The sequence below is a fragment of the Lonchura striata genome, chromosome 6 (assembly GCF_046129695.1).
Source record: "Lonchura striata isolate bLonStr1 chromosome 6, bLonStr1.mat, whole genome shotgun sequence".
NCBI classification, from domain to species: Eukaryota; Metazoa; Chordata; class Aves; order Passeriformes; family Estrildidae; genus Lonchura; species Lonchura striata.
In genome coordinates this window covers 22614313-22629781 of record NC_134608.1, presented here as the reverse complement: position 1 = coordinate 22629781, position 15469 = coordinate 22614313, and the positions used below count along the sequence as shown (strand labels likewise).

Genomic DNA, 15469 nt, shown 5'->3' with positions numbered 1-15469 from the left:
TTTCTATAGTAATGAGTGCCTCTTGCACCACCTTAAGTTAATCTATTTCAAATTGTATCTTGATTATACTGTGGTAACATTCTCACCCAAAGAAAGGCTGCAACAAAAGGAGGTGAACACTGGGCATCACTAGTACCATCAGGGGCCACCTGTGCCCAGGCAATAGGGAGGGAAATGTTCTTATTTTGGTTTGTAATCTGACCGTTGTGGCAGGGAAAGTTGGTGTGCCATGCTCTGAAAGCAAGTTCAAGTGGCCAGGAACAAAATCAAAATGGATTTTTTTTTCTTTTAGCAAGTTGGGAGGGAAATAAAAAGTACATGAGTATGAAGGGGCAAAGGACACTACAGACTTTGAAGGATTTTAGAACCTAAAGCTGTATTTAGCAAACTAAGGGATGGATTCAATTTCCTAAACAACATATGCTAAAGTACACAAAGTAATAAGCCCAGCCCTTATGAACTAGAAGTCTATTTGGTTTGGCCCTGTAAAGCCACAAGTCAATGGTCAAAGCAGAACAGCTCCCTGGAGAGCCCTTGCTTGGAGAAGCTTGCTGGTTCTCATTCCCTGGGGGTTGCAACCATCTCTGGAGCACTTCCCTCTCAAGGCTATGTAGCTGTCAGTGCTTAATGATGTGCTTCCCAGAGTGGGAAACAAAGGTTACACTACTCTAAAAACATAACCTGTCTCTGAATGGGCAGCGCAAGAATTTTCCTTTGAGAGGCCACGTAAGACCTGTTTTATTGAAAGGAAAACAGATCCCTTTTTTACTGCCCTTTGTTTGCAGGAATATAAACTGTAAGAACAAATCTGGTTTTATATATTTACAAGTAGCAGAAATCCCTTTATGTGTGGGGAGGAACAGACTTGGAAGGAGGCAGTTAGGACCTGCTGAAACACCCTCATGGTCAGATTTTGTGCTTTTCTGATGTTGAGGTTGCCTTGACCTTGATGAAGATGATACTCTCTTGCTCTTAGTTTCCCTAAGTACTTTATGCATAATGAGTTATTTTGCTGCCTTTGCAGTAGCTTTAATGGCACAAAACAATGTCCTGATTTGAGACCAGAGTTGAGCAAGAAGATTATTGGTGTGGAGTAATGCAAGATATACTAGCAGAGGCCAAGCAGAAATAAACCAGGATAGTTGAATAAGATGTGTCTAAAGCAGTAGATTACCATCTGCTCCTGCCCTTTTCATCCCAACCTCTGGCATTTCATCAGTAATGAATTGCAGGCAGCCATGAATGGACACAGTGCAGGCTGTTCCTCTCTCATAATCTGTTCAATGCCCATCAGTGACCCTCTTGTAACACTAGTTCTGCAACATCTTCTAGTGAAAGACTCTGGTAGTGGTTGATAATTTCCACACCCTTGTACCCCTCTCTGGTCTGCTGACCAAAGCCAGAACAAGAAGATAGTTACCAGATCTGACTGACTGGACAGATCTGTCTGTCTCAACAGCTTTTTTTTTTTAGTTTGTTTTGAAGGGTCATCTCTGAATACTGAAGGGTGTTCTTTTAGGGAACAGTTGATAGAAAACTATCAACTATGATTTTAGGGAATAACTCCTCCTCATCCTCCAGTTTTGGGAAACAGTAAGAAATTGCATTCAGAAAGAGAGTACAGTATCTTTAAAAGGAATTCTTAATACCATATCAATAATTCTGCATTTCCATGCTGACCTTTTTCAGTTCACATATTTTTTCATGTTTACTCTGCTAGTCTTTCCCTCCCCTTAAGTTTAAAATGTTTAGGTGATCTTTGGTTACAGACTAGACTGACATGCTTTCTGTGCAGTTAGAGTCTGGTTGCATGTAACTTCAGGGTTGCTTTCTCAGATGTGGATTGAATTGAGGATGTCTGTTGGGAGTTTCAGGTCTTGGTTTTCTCATTGGAGGTCCTTCCATCAGGCAGGTCTGTTAAATGCTTGCTGGGTCCCTAGAGACACTTGATCTGTGTTTAAAGGGAAGCAGCTGAACCACAAGAAGAGAGAAATGGCTGTATACTCAAGCACTATTGCTCTAAAGGGATCTTGCTGAAAGATGTGCAAAGCTTGCATGGCAGTCTGGGTGCCTGGGGCTCTCCATGTGCTTCATCCCAGCAGAGATCTCTGTGATGCTCTTTCTTGCCTTTCCTGCTCTGAGAAAGATAAGTTGATGGCTCCAGGATGCTTTGAGCAGAACTGTGTTTAACTCTCCTGAGACCCAGACCAGGAAAATCTCTAGAGGATTCCAAGCTTCACCTGTCTTCTACTCCCCACTCCTCTTAAAGCTGCCTCAGTGGAGAGATCCGCTCAGGGAGAGCAGGAAGTCCATAAATAAATAATTCCCTCTGTCTCTCCTGATCAGCCCAAGCAGCTGTGATTGCTCCTGAATGCCTAGGTTGCTTTCTTCTTAATGGCTTTTAAACCAATTTTGCCCTCATCTGATGACCCAGCTTCTCATTCTAGTTTTAGAGGAACAATTTCTTCTTTTAGAGAGAGGGGCTTGGGGGATATTTATGTTGTGTCAAGGGTTTTGGCTGGGTGAAATAATATAGCAATGCCAACAAAGCCACAGTTCTCTGGTTCTCTCGGGCTGCCCCATACCTTATTTTGACAAATCTCTACAGGACACCTTTAAGGGTATTGTAGATAGCATTGACTCTTGCTTGAGAGCACTAGATGCATGTGATGCTCATGGTCATCCTACAAACATTTAATAACTCTTACACCACTCTTAAGACACTATATTTTTTGGATATGTTTTACTATTGGGAGAGCTAATCACTGAGACATCTGAGTGCTTATCTTTTGCTCCACAGTGTGTAGGTGAAAGTCTGGGAACATAAGAGCGTAAGCTCTCACTTTTCAGTTCAGCTGACTTAAAGCATCTCATTAATGGGCATTTGATAGCTTGACCTTATATTTAGACCTTATATTGTTGCTTTTGTACCTTGTGTGTATGAACTGTAGTAGATTTTTTTAAAAAGTGCTCCTTAAATAGCAAGTGGATAATCAAATCTAAATGTTCTTGGTTTGTATCCTAGTGCAACCCTTGGAGTTATTTATTGCTCCTCCAGTGGGTATCATCTATGTTTGTCTACAGAGAAGTATTAGCACAATCTCCACCAGCAGAGCCTACCTGCCTGGCAGTGGGACGTGCAAAGCATGATCTGAACATCCTTACAGGCTGGCCAGCTATCCTGTTGGATATGAATGAGCACAGCCTTGTGTTGTCTTGCAGGCTGATGACCATCATCCCCACAGTGCCTTTGGAAGAGGCACTAGCCTGTCTGGCTGGAATGGAGCTGCCCTGCCTATGGTTACAATGCCCAATGGGCTGATTCAGCCCATATGATTGATGGCTAATGACTTCTGTATTTTGTTGGTGTTAACCATGCCCCTTGACCAGTCACTTTAGTGAGTATCCTCATGAAATGAGCCACTTGAAACAAAGTAGCATCTCAATGTGGTATTGTTGCCTACAACCTTCTATCTCATTAGCAAGGCAGGGCCCGCTGGGTGCTACATCACTGGTAGTTAAGCAGTGTATCTGAAGCAGTGGCAATCTTTCCCACTGTCTTACTTCTCTTCTGTTTCTGTCCAGCTTCTTGCTTCTCTGGAAAAGCAATGGGTTAAGCAAGAAGTGCTGTCCCCAGACAAATCTGGTAGCAGCAACTTCTGGAAGTTACGTCACAAAAGCCTGCCCTTTACTGTGTTGCTGACTGCAGTGGTTATGAAATATTGCCAAATGTTGAGGGGCAAGGTCTAAAAAATGAGTTGAGTGCTACTGAGTTCAGCTGACTGGAAATGTTTAATGGAAGATTGCTATGTTCAACAGAGGAACAGAGAGGGGAGGCATTGGTAGTCATTCATCACCACTAAAATAAAGGTGTTCGAGAAAGTAGCAAAAGAACAGTACTAGATTTTCTTTTGTAAGCAACGTGGAGATCAAAAGGACCTGTTGCTAGGAGGCTGCAGCACCAAAGTCACTCTCCAACCACATGGGACTGAGGTTTGAGTTTGCCTTAACAATGATACTGAAAAGTAATCCTTTCTACTGCTGCCATAGGAACGGTGAAGCTGGCAACATGTGACTATGAAGGATGAAGGTATTTTTGCTGAAATCCAGTGACACATGTTCCAATCTGTCAGGAGACAATTTTACTGCTGCCCACAACTGCATCTGTATTGGGATCTCTGAGAAATTTTAAGACTTGTAACTCACTCAACAGGAACTTTTCAAAGACGTCCAGGGGCTTGTACTTCCACACATGAGAAAGATCGCTGTCTTTTGGAATACATAGAGCAGCACAACAGAATTAGAACTGAGCTGGTGAGACTTCTTCTTTCCTTGGCAAGGCAGAGCTTTTTTATCTGATAACCAGCATCTGTCTCTTCATGACTGGCTAATCTTTTGACACTGTATGTTCATGTATTGCGTAGCTGTGGTTCTGAGTTGCACTGCCTCTTCTAAGTGATGCTTTGTACTATAAGCAGGGATTGTTTTTCTTGTTATTTTTTTATCTTTATTTTTTGAAAATGTACTGCAAAAACTTGATTATTCATGGTGTGTAGGCATAGTTTTTGAATATTAATAATGTGTAGACAGAACAGTGGTTTCCTAATGCACTTTTCCATGAAGGTGTCTAAATGTAATGCAGATATGTAACTCATAATGGTACTTAAAAGTGCAAAGTATGTTAAGCTTGGAATGGGTTTTGTTGGCAAAGCTGCCTAATCAAATAATCTGCCACAGCAATTTGCTCCTGTCCAACAAATGAAATAAATGTTAATCAAGTAATATATAAACTCAAGAGGGAGCTGTTTAAAAAAATCTACATTTTTCTTGAAACACTCAAGTTAGTACAGAACAAATCTTAAAAAAGGTCATGTATTTAATGGAACTGTTTGGAGATTCAGAGCAGAAGAGAGTTGAGATTGTTTTGCTGCTGACGCAGCATACCAGAATGAAGCTGGCATGTTGTGTGTGGTTCTAACCAAAACCTGTAGTCCATTACTATTAGAAACTGGAGTATTCTGAGGCTGGAGATGATGACCAGAAGAACAGTCCTGTGGTATCTCTCCTTTTGCCAGACAGAAACTATATCAAGTTTGCTAATGTCACATGGGACCTGTAGGTTCATCTCACTGTTAAATACTTTTGTATAGATCCACTGTTGGTGAGGTCCTCTGTATTGGCCTGACTGACCTGATGGAGTCAATAGTCTTCTATCAACTGTGCCCAGATAAGGCCAGATGGAGGTTCCTGCAGGGAAAGGAAGGTCTTTATCCTTGTTTTTTTCATCCCTTACACCCTGGAAAGTCCTTTCACTGCTTTTCTTCTTTATAATGACCTACCTCATGTTCTAAAATAACTGTTACCTACCCAGAGAACCCAGCTAAGAGGAACTTGCACGCTTCCCCACTGTTTTTTGTCACATCATTGTGTTCAAACTGCAGTTACCTCATTGCTGTTGCTGGGAAATAAGTTATCTTGCATGTGCTTACGTCACAGACTTGGAAAAAATACCCTTTACCCTCACTGCCTAACCCTCGGTAAGCATACTTTCTTACCAATAGTAACTCCGAACAATTTTGGTTCTTTAAGCTCCACTCCTTTTCTGGGTTGAGACACTCAGCACTATCAATGCATATGCCAGAAGTTTTCATTTTTGGCATGCAGCATAAGAGTAAGTAACCATTATTTCTCCTGACAAGCCAGGTATTCCTCTTGATCAATCCAGTGAGTAAGCTGATACTGTGAATATTAGGGTCCTAGGGTGATTAGAATGGATGGGCTTGGAGAGGAAACCAGCAGATCATCTCCCCAAATCAGAGCAATGAACAAGCATCCCCTGTTCTACTGACTGTCCTCCTTGGCCTTTTGCAATATCAGACTTGAAGCTAGTGTACTTGAAGCTAGTGCAATTTTAGGAAAGCTAAAGTTAAAAAGATGTTCTTTGACTTTATGTCCCATCTGACAGGATGAAATACCATACTAGGAAGGCCACACTTGTGATGGAGGATTTGCAACAGCTAAGCAGAGGTAAAGATTCCTTGATGCCTTGTATTCTCTCCTTCCTCCTGGTAGCTGAGCAAATAGCCCAGCTACTGCTCTGTGGACACCTGGGATCATGGAGGGGGAAGGATTAATTTCTGCTTTGCCCAGCAAATTGAAAGCTTTGCCCAGCAAATTGAAAGAGTATAGGAAATAGTAGTTACTGTGCTAGTAAATTATGTGTAGCTGTGAGCGTGAATAAAAATCCCTTTCCAATCAAGGTCCTGGCCATGTTCTGCCTGACCACAGTAACCCATCTGAGCATTAGTGTAACATACCATAGAAAAAAGATCACCAACAGATCAAAATTTGGAGCTGGATCACAGGTCTCCACTGAAATCTTCTAAGCCTACAAGATCAATCTGTCTCTCTAATTACCTGTCTTTTCTGAGGAAGGTTTTGTACACTTAGTTAAACAACAGTTAGGCAGAGACTGACTAAGGAGTAGTTTGCTAAAACATGAAAGAAGATACACTGCTATGTTTCTGGGCAAGTAGAACAGAAGTTCTTATCGAATCTCCCAGATAACTGATGATGCAAGGAAGAGCAGAAGGCATAATCCCAGCTACATAATTTCCTCTCCTGACTCTCTCTGTGTTTCTTATTACAAATTCTTCCATAATCTGGAAAGAAATGTCTCTCTTCTGATTGTCTTTATTCTTTCCTATTTGGTAAAATACTCTGTGCCTGCCTCTTACTCTGATGCTCTGTTTTAATTTTACAAAAGTTAGATTTTCTTTGCTTGGTTTGTCTTTGGGCATGTGTGTCTCTGCAGTGAACTTTCATTTACGATATCAGCAGGAACATGTTCTGCTGTAGAACTGAGTCTTGCTATTAACAGTGCAAAGACAAAAATGGATATACAACCACACAAAACAGCACTGGCCATATAGAAAAAAAGCAGAGTTATAAATGTTTATTAAAAGAAAGCCTTGATTTTTCATTGGCAATGTAGAGACTATGTTTGTCTTAACTCAGGGCTTCTAACACTGTTGTATCGAAGCACAGAATTTAAGGTCAGAGTTTTGGGATAGAGAATTCTCATTTAAAGCAGGACAGTAAAGCTTAATACACTTACATTCAGAGTCTTGTGCTACAGATCTGCTCAGACTGATCTGGGACAAGCCACACAACCTCTTTATGGTAGGATTTGGCAGTCTGTAAACTGTGGATTATAACATACTCTAAAGAACTAGTTAATGTTTGAAGCACATCTAAGGATGTTCAGATGGGTGTTCATTGTTTGAAAATCACAACATGAAAACTGTTTTCTGTTTAAATAGAAGAGCTTCACCATGATACCTTTAGATGGAAGCATATTGTTTGCAGGACCAATTTGATCTTTACAGGAAAAAAATCTATTGGAGTTTGATACAAAAGAAGACACTGCTTTTGGTGGGGAGAACAAACTGTTTTGTTTGGGTGAGTAAAGGAAAATAGAATAGAGCCCTAAATAAAGAAGACTGATTTGTAAGAGCCTACCAGGCATCAGGGACCTGTGGTTAGAGTACCTAAGTTTCTCTTTAGGACTACTAGCCCTGCAAAGCAAAGGGATCAGGGCATGTAACACAGTGACTAGTGTGAAATCAGGCAGTTCTGCTGGCCTCAAAGGTGTGAAAGACTTGTCTTCTGAATTCAACCCAATGACCTCTCTGTAACTTAAATAAGACACAGGCTGGGAAAGATTTCTTGTCATCAATCTCCTCTTCCCCCAGCAAACAAGATAAAAAATTGTGTGCACAAAACTGCTCAGCCCAGTTTAGGGCTCCTAATTATCTTTTTTTGCCCTGTACAGAAAGCATTTCACCCACTTCCTTGTGCAAATACAATAATAGAGCCTTCATAAAAGGGGAAAATACTATACAAAACCCTAAAAGTAACTAGATCTCTTCCTCTTCTGCATTTTCCGTAGTCAAAAAAAAAAAAAAAAAAAGGGCACCTTATCAACAAGTGAAATCAAGTTGGTTTGGCACATTTTCCAGGTTACTTCTATATTATACCAAATGAAAATTCTGTCAGTCAATCAGTCAGCTTGCTGGAAAGTTGATCATAATTCCATGATAAATTTTTTAAAAGTAAAACATCAGTTTATCAAAACCAGATTGGTCCTTAAGGGATGGAGAAAAGTCTTCAAAGAAAGTCTATCCATTATATCTTGGAAGAGCCAGGAAAATTAGACACATATATCACATTTTTTCTGTTTTGTCTTTTCTCTTTTTTCTTTTTTCTCTTTTTTCTCTTTTTTTCCTCTTTTCTTTTAATTTCTCTTCTCTTCTCTTCTCTTCTCTTCTCTTCTCTTCTCTTCTCTTCTCTTCTCTTCTCTTCTCTTCTCTTCTCTTCTCTTCTCTTCTCTTCTCTTCTCTTCTCTTCTCTCTTTCTCTTTTTTTTCTTTTCTTTTCCCATACTGCATGTCTCAAAGAACTGCTACTGCCTATCACTCCATCAGCCTGTAGTGCTGATTGTGATCTGTCCAAGGCCAATATTGATGGAATGTTGTTGCTCTGCATTGGGACAATGTCTGAGGAGAACAGGTGACCTCAAAAGCCAGAGGCTGCCTTATGAAAGTCATCCCAAAGGTTGGCACTTGCCAGAGCACCTCTGGGTAGGCTCTGCTCAGAGGCCACAGACAGAGTTGGCTGGGATGGCTCTGTGTCCCTCCTGCAGTGAGAGAGCAGCAGTTCCAGGGGAGGATTTGGTCAGGGCAGGAAACAAAGGCTGTGCTCACAAACCAAGCATGGCGCTTCTGTTCCATTTGGAGTTCTGCCTTGGATTTACCCTAACAGAGCTCTTTTGCTTCCACATCTACCAGCATAATCTTGCAGTCCTTTCTAACTTCATCCTGGAACCGTTTTAAAACTCACACATATCTGAAGGATAGCCATGTTGAGATCAGTGTTTCCTTCTTTACTCTTTGGGCTAAGTGAAATTGGCTAAAGCTGTGAGAAGAGCTGTGTGTGGAGGTTTGCAAAAGATGAAGCCTTTTGAAGTTCCAAAATCAGCTTGCAGGATTCCTGTTCTCTTTCTTAGGGAATTCAGGCTGGCAGATCAAGCCCAGCCAGCAGAGACTATTTCTTTCTATTCTTCTCAAAAATGAGGGTCAGACCTCTGCACAGATTACTCTCAAGGCAGGGGAAGCTCAATTTGTCCATTTGCACTGGGTCAGAAGAGATTAATATTACGTTTCTGCACCACTTTGCAAACGTCCACCTCACCCAGGTAGTCCTCTGTCAGCAACAGCCCATTTCCAGAGTACAAACCTACTATTGTACTGTTTATATCAGTTAATTCAGCCCTGTGGACCTTGTGCCAGGCAATCTCATGGCTCCCTGCTTGCATCACCTCAGCCTGGATAAAAGTTAAAGTGCAAAATTAAAACATTGGCTATTGGGAGAGCAGGACCTGCCCGCCAAGCTGTTCCCACTCTCGTCTCCCATTTGCTGAGAGCCTATACCAGAGTTAATTTCTGTACAGTCAGGATCCAGTCAGGGTGCACCTTTCTGGAAAAAAAAATGTTTTCTGCCAAAATCATCTCACTGCAAACACTCTGACTGCTCTTGAACTGCTTAAACCCTGACCCTGTGTGCCACCTCCTGCCTCTCACCCTACTGCATAACAGGAATCTTTATGGGGCAACTAAGTCATCAGTCAGTCCCTCTCTGGCCTCAGCTTTCTGTTGAAAATGCAAAGGTGCTGGTTTTGTCCTTGCCTCTACTTGGTCAGATGTTCTCCGAGGTGGTTAGTGAGATTCCTTACAACCTTGGGCCCTACTAATGCTAATGCCTTATTAAAGCTTGTCTCTTGTCTCTGCAACATTTAAAGTGTCTTAGAGTGTCTGCTGTGATAATATATCACTGAAGTGTACAAAGGTATATGTATATATGCTTCATTTGTGTTAATTCTGGTTGAGGAAAAATGTATAATCTGAATTGTGCCACCTGCAACCCTCAGGTAATCTGATCCTGCCGTACTCTTAAAACTGAATGCATCTCCATTTTTTATTAACCTGTTTTCTGTGCTGTCTTGATGTGTACCTTTTTACCATAAAAGACCTCTGTCTTGACATCCTTTAAAGATAGGTGATCAGAATCACGTAACTTGTCCTCATATGGCCTGGGGACAAGTTTGGGCACACCATTAGTTTATATGCATTTAAGATCTCTGGTAGAGGAGATAATTACACTGACTTTGAATTTGGACATTCTTCTTTTCTGAATATTCTTGAGTTTCTACAAATACTGATTGCATGAAAAGTTGTAGCCTAATTTATCCTGTGTTTATTGCTTAGAGCTGAGCCACATTGCATTTTTTTTTTATTCTGTATTACGTCCATCATCCAAAAAGCTCTAGTCTGCCCTTTGCTTCTCCTGGTGTTGAACATCTTTGCCTCAAATTAGATTCTGAGTTTTATATTTAGAAATACCCTCCTAATTTATACTTAAAAAAAAAAAAACAACTAATTTGCCTGGCATAAGAGCATGAAGCTTTTATCCAGGTATATATATATTTTGTTTTAGAAAAGCCTCTGGTTTTTGTCTACCTCTTAAAAATATTTTTATATATTTGAGCAGCAAATGTCTAAACATGAACTAGAAGCATATGACAGAAGTGAGGTTTGTGAGTGCAGTGTGAAAGGTAGAGAGTAGGTAGCAAGGGGAAGCAGAACCTGTAGCGCAGCTCCATGTGAATCAGGCATTCAGTACAAGACTGCGTGTGGTAGGCACATGCCCGAGAGGTTCGCATGCTTTTGAGGAGAGGGACCTTCAGACAGGTGTTTGTGTGTTGCTGTAAATATGCAGTACCGTTGTGTGAGTGTGAAAACGTGTGCTGGAACTGTGAAAGGACACAGACTCTAGCAGCAGTCGGCACATATGCAGAGTTTCGAAAATGTGTCCTTCATGAAATTAGTTTTATGTGCCAGTTTCGATGTTTGTAAAGACTTCTGAGGGTTTGTAGCTATGTTTTTTGTGCCCGAGAATGTGTGCTGTTTTCCTGAATGCCTGATTCTGATCTCACATGCCACGACTTATTCCAGTGTGGTTTTATAAACTGCACTGAAGTGACATCTAAATTACACTGCTTTGAAATGGGATTCGGGAGCTCTTCTGCACACGTTTGTGGCAATGAATATAGGTATGGGAAAATAGATTTCCGAGTGCAGCGCAGTGGACGCGCTGAGACGCGGGTCTGCATGTGCACGAAGTGTTTGTGGAGTCGCGTGTTTGTGGAGTCGCATGTAACTGCGCCTGGGACACGTATGTTCCAGCGGCACGCTGGAGCCTTGTGCCGAGCGTGTGGGCTGCTGTGCGGCCGCACAGTCGCCCGCCGGCACGCCGTGTCAATAGCCACGGGGCACCTTTACCTCAAGTTTTTGCATAACCCTAAACTCTCCAGCCGCTGTCCACGAGAGACAGACCGGTGGGTGAGAGGGAAGGGACGCGTGCTCTGCCTCTGCCGCCGGTCCGCGGCGGGACCGAGCCGGAGCCGCTGTCCCGTGTCACCCGTGTCACCCGCGCCGCCCCCGCCGCCGTGCCAGGGGCAGCCCGGCGGCCGGCCCGCACTGCGCCCCGCGGCGCCCCGACTCCTGCGGCCCCGGAGCGGGGCTCCCCTCCCCGGAGGTCCCGGCGGAGCGCAGCGGCGCCGGGCCGGGGCTGCGCGGTGCCGCCGGCCGCGCTGCGGGGCCGGGTCCGGCGGCCCCCCCGGCCGTGCCTCCCCCAGCCGCCGTCCAAGCCCAGCCCCTGCGCGGGAGCCAATAGCCGGCCTGCCGTCTCCATCCGTCTCCCGGCGTTAAAGCTACAGCGGGGCTCGGGGCGGTGAAATCCCCCGTGGCCGTGTCCTGCGCGCCGCCCGCCTCCTGCCGCCGTCAGTGTGTCCGCACGCGGGTGCGGGAGCGGAGCGGAGCGGCGCTGCCTCCCGCCGCCCCTGCCCCGCCGCCGGGCTCGGGCCGGCTCCTCTTCCCGGCGCTCCCCACCTTCCCAGCCCGCCGCAGTTTAGTTGTTATCTTGTGTTTTTTTTTTTCTTTCTTTCTTCTTCTTTTTCTTTTTCTTCTTTTTCTCCTCCAACTGGGAATGCTCAAACTGGACTGATGGACATTTCCGAGCTGTGCATCTCCGACCCGCTCGGCTACCACAACCAGTGAGTGTGCCGTGCCGGACCGGGCGGGTCGGGGGCGGGCTGGGGCCGGCGTTGCGTCCCGCTGCGGGTGGGATGGGGCAGCGACCCCGCAGTCCCGCTGCCTCCGTGCCGCAGAGCCGCCGCCGCCCACCCCCGCGGGGCACGGCGTGCGCCGGGAGTCGCGGAGCGGCCGGCCGCGGGCAGGGCAGGGCAGGGCGCACCTCCGCGCCGGCAGGTGCGCAAGAGTCCGCCGAGCAGCACTTGCGGGGGTAGGTGTGCTGGTGTGCTTCTTTCTTGCCGTGTAACTTCTCCCTCTAATGCTTCATCTCCTAGGAACAGGCAGCTCACAGTGAGCACTGTCAGTCCTTTCTGCGCAGTTTTACTTTCCGTCTGTGCTAGGATTTTTATTAGATGAATTACTTGGTGCCTATAAAGAGATGTGCATATAAAATTATACGAAGCAGATCCATCGAAGCACCATATTTTATTTTAAAAGTCTGTTTTTTCATCTGAAACCCACTATGGAAATTCAGTTCCCACAGACTCCTGTTTTGGATAGCCTGCCCGGGGAAAGAGTGAAGTGCCCCGAAGGGCTGACAAACAGACATCCCAAGCTGGGACTGGTGGCTGATACCTTAGCACCTGCTACTGCTCTTTGTATTCCGAAGTGGGCTGTGCCTGGTAATGCTGTGTTAAAATCACTTTAGCGTGTTAAGTTTGGTTTATCCTGTTGGGGAAGTTAGGAAACAAGGCAAAACCTTTTCAGCATTTACATCCAGCTGACTGGAACAATTAATTTGAAATACATTTCTCTGATAAATCTCACCCTGAGCAGAGTCCGCTTTTGTGTGTTTGCATGTTAATCCGTATGTCACCTATGCAGGTTTTGTGTCATCAGAGGTGGGAATTAAGTAATTTTGCCTATTTCATTGGTTCTGTCTTAAGAATATGTTGTATTTAGTACAATTAAGATAATTTAAATAATTAAAATCAAACAAATCATCCACAAATATTCCTCTTCCCTCATTTCAGCTTTTATTTGTCTTTCTGTACCTTGTTTTCTGATATTCCATCTGTCTTTACACACATTTCTCTTTCCTCTAATCCCCAGCTTCCAGCAGTTTCATTAAAATGAGACTTTATACTGTTAATAGAAATTAATAATCTAACCCATGTGATTTTCTTTTCCCCATTGGTGCTACACTTGTGGCTGCTCCACTTTGAATTAAAAATAAACAAACAGTTTTTTTTAAGGGAAATGTATTCTATATGCTGCTGGGAGTCTTAATATCGAGGCAGAAATAGAAGATGTATTTATCTTGATTAAAAAAAAAAAGAAAATAACAAAATGCCACAAGGAAAAGACAGATCTTCATCACTTACTATATTGTCTCTTAACTTTTTCCTTTTATTTTTTGTACTTTTGGAATTGAGACAAAGGAACTCAAACAACATGAAAATAATAAGAAGTAATCTGCCCGTTGTATTGCCATTCTCCGTTTTTACTTTTTTATGGGCTTTCATTCAGCTCTCAAAAATGTGAAGTGCACCTTACCCATATGCACAACTCCTTGGTTGCTGAGTAGACAGATGAAGGTGGCCCTGGGGGAAGTGCCACTGGACCCCTATGGCTTTATAGCAGACAGAGAGTGCTGCTTTTTGAGATGAGAAACTGTTGGAGAGGCTCTTTGTTTAAAGAGGTGCTTGGTTCTGTGTGCCAACTGACCTTCTCTTTAACATTGTTGAGGTTTGGTAAATTAGAGAAATATAATTTAAAATATTTCAACCTCAATTTTTTCAATGCTTTTAATGTAAATGAATACAATGGTGCAGGAAAGTCTGAAAAAAGTTACTGAGAGAAGTAAGATATGAGCAGCTTTAAAAATACAATATATAAAGGTATATGTGCAGTGTGTTCAGTACTAATTTGATTTGATTTACATTCTGGTTTTATTAAGGTTAGATTTCACATTATATTCCTGTAACTGAGAATGAGTTGGCCCTTCTATATCTGTTTTACCATCTTTTTCTCCCACTGTAACACAGTTACCCTGTGAACATACAGTGTAAATACAGGTGTTGTATTTGTGCCTGTATCCCTAATTAGCTGTGAGAACATATTATTCTTACTGTACTGATTTATTCTTTTGACTGCTAGCTATTGAAATGATTCCAAATTATTTTCTTTCCCCCCCCCCCTCCATTTTTATTAGAGACCACTTTTAATTCTGTCACATTAAACCTTAAATTAGGAACTAATTTAAAAATATTGCAAACTGCTTCTTCTTGTTTACTTGCTTGTTAAGCTATAGGAAAAAATATGAGGAAAACTAAAATGTTGGGAGAGAAGTGGATGTGGTCACTCAATATATGATCCATATATTTCCCTGGAAACTGTATTTCACCTCATAATTATTGAAACAGAGAGCAAAGAAGCAAGGCAAAGGAGAGGAGACTCCTTTCACCTTGGAACTTTGATGAGATCTTAATTTTTGTAACAGTCAGACCTAAAAGAAGTCTGAACAAAACAAAGCAAAGGAATTCCTTGCCTCTATTTTGTTCTTCAGGTTTTGTATTTATTTTACTCAAGCAGTGAAAAATCCCTTTCCATTGCCTGTGTGTGCTGATCTAAGCGATTGCACCAGGAACCTGTGGAAGTTCTGGTTAGCAGGTGTGCGGTTTTTTTGGTGCAGAATCTTTCAGGGAGAGTGAGAAAATGCTTCTTCCTAATTTTGATCCTCTGTGCATATAGTCTAAGGCCATGTATGTTTTATTTTCTTACACAGAAATCCACTCTTAAGCAATCGCTTACTACATTTTGGTACTGACCTCTGGGAGAAGTGTTCCTGGGGTAGATGATGCAGCTCCAAGAAAGAAGCTTTTGTATTAATTGGAATTTGTTTAAAGCATTTTCGAATTGGGAAATTGACAAAGGCAGTGGTTTGTACCTGCAGTTTGTCTCTCAGGTGAGGGCATATGGTGAGAATACATTAGTTAAACTGTACTGACAGCGCCTGTCTGCGGTGCGGCAGGAAGGGAATGCGTGTGCAGACACCACAAATGTACACTCTGCCATATAAAATATGTCATTACACTTACACACAAGCACATGTGTGCATCTGTAAATATTTGTGTGTATACACACATGCATATTTATGGTCATGTGGAGTACTGGTGTTGTATCTCCCTCATGTGCAAACCTAAGGCTGTTTCAGTGGAGTAGAATACGGCATTTTTACTTTCCCGTATTAACTTTGAAATCTCAGAAAATTTTGTTTTCTGCCTCATTATAGTTGTCACTAGAAATGTTGACAGAACT

General features: G+C 42.8%; 1 protein-coding gene across 1 annotated transcript in view; it reads left to right on the top strand.

Annotated features, from left to right (window-relative positions):
- ESRRB (estrogen related receptor beta) overlaps window positions 1-15469 on the top strand; it is a 119593-nt gene that overhangs the window by 31921 nt on the left and 72203 nt on the right. The gene's annotated exons all lie outside the window — the stretch shown is intronic.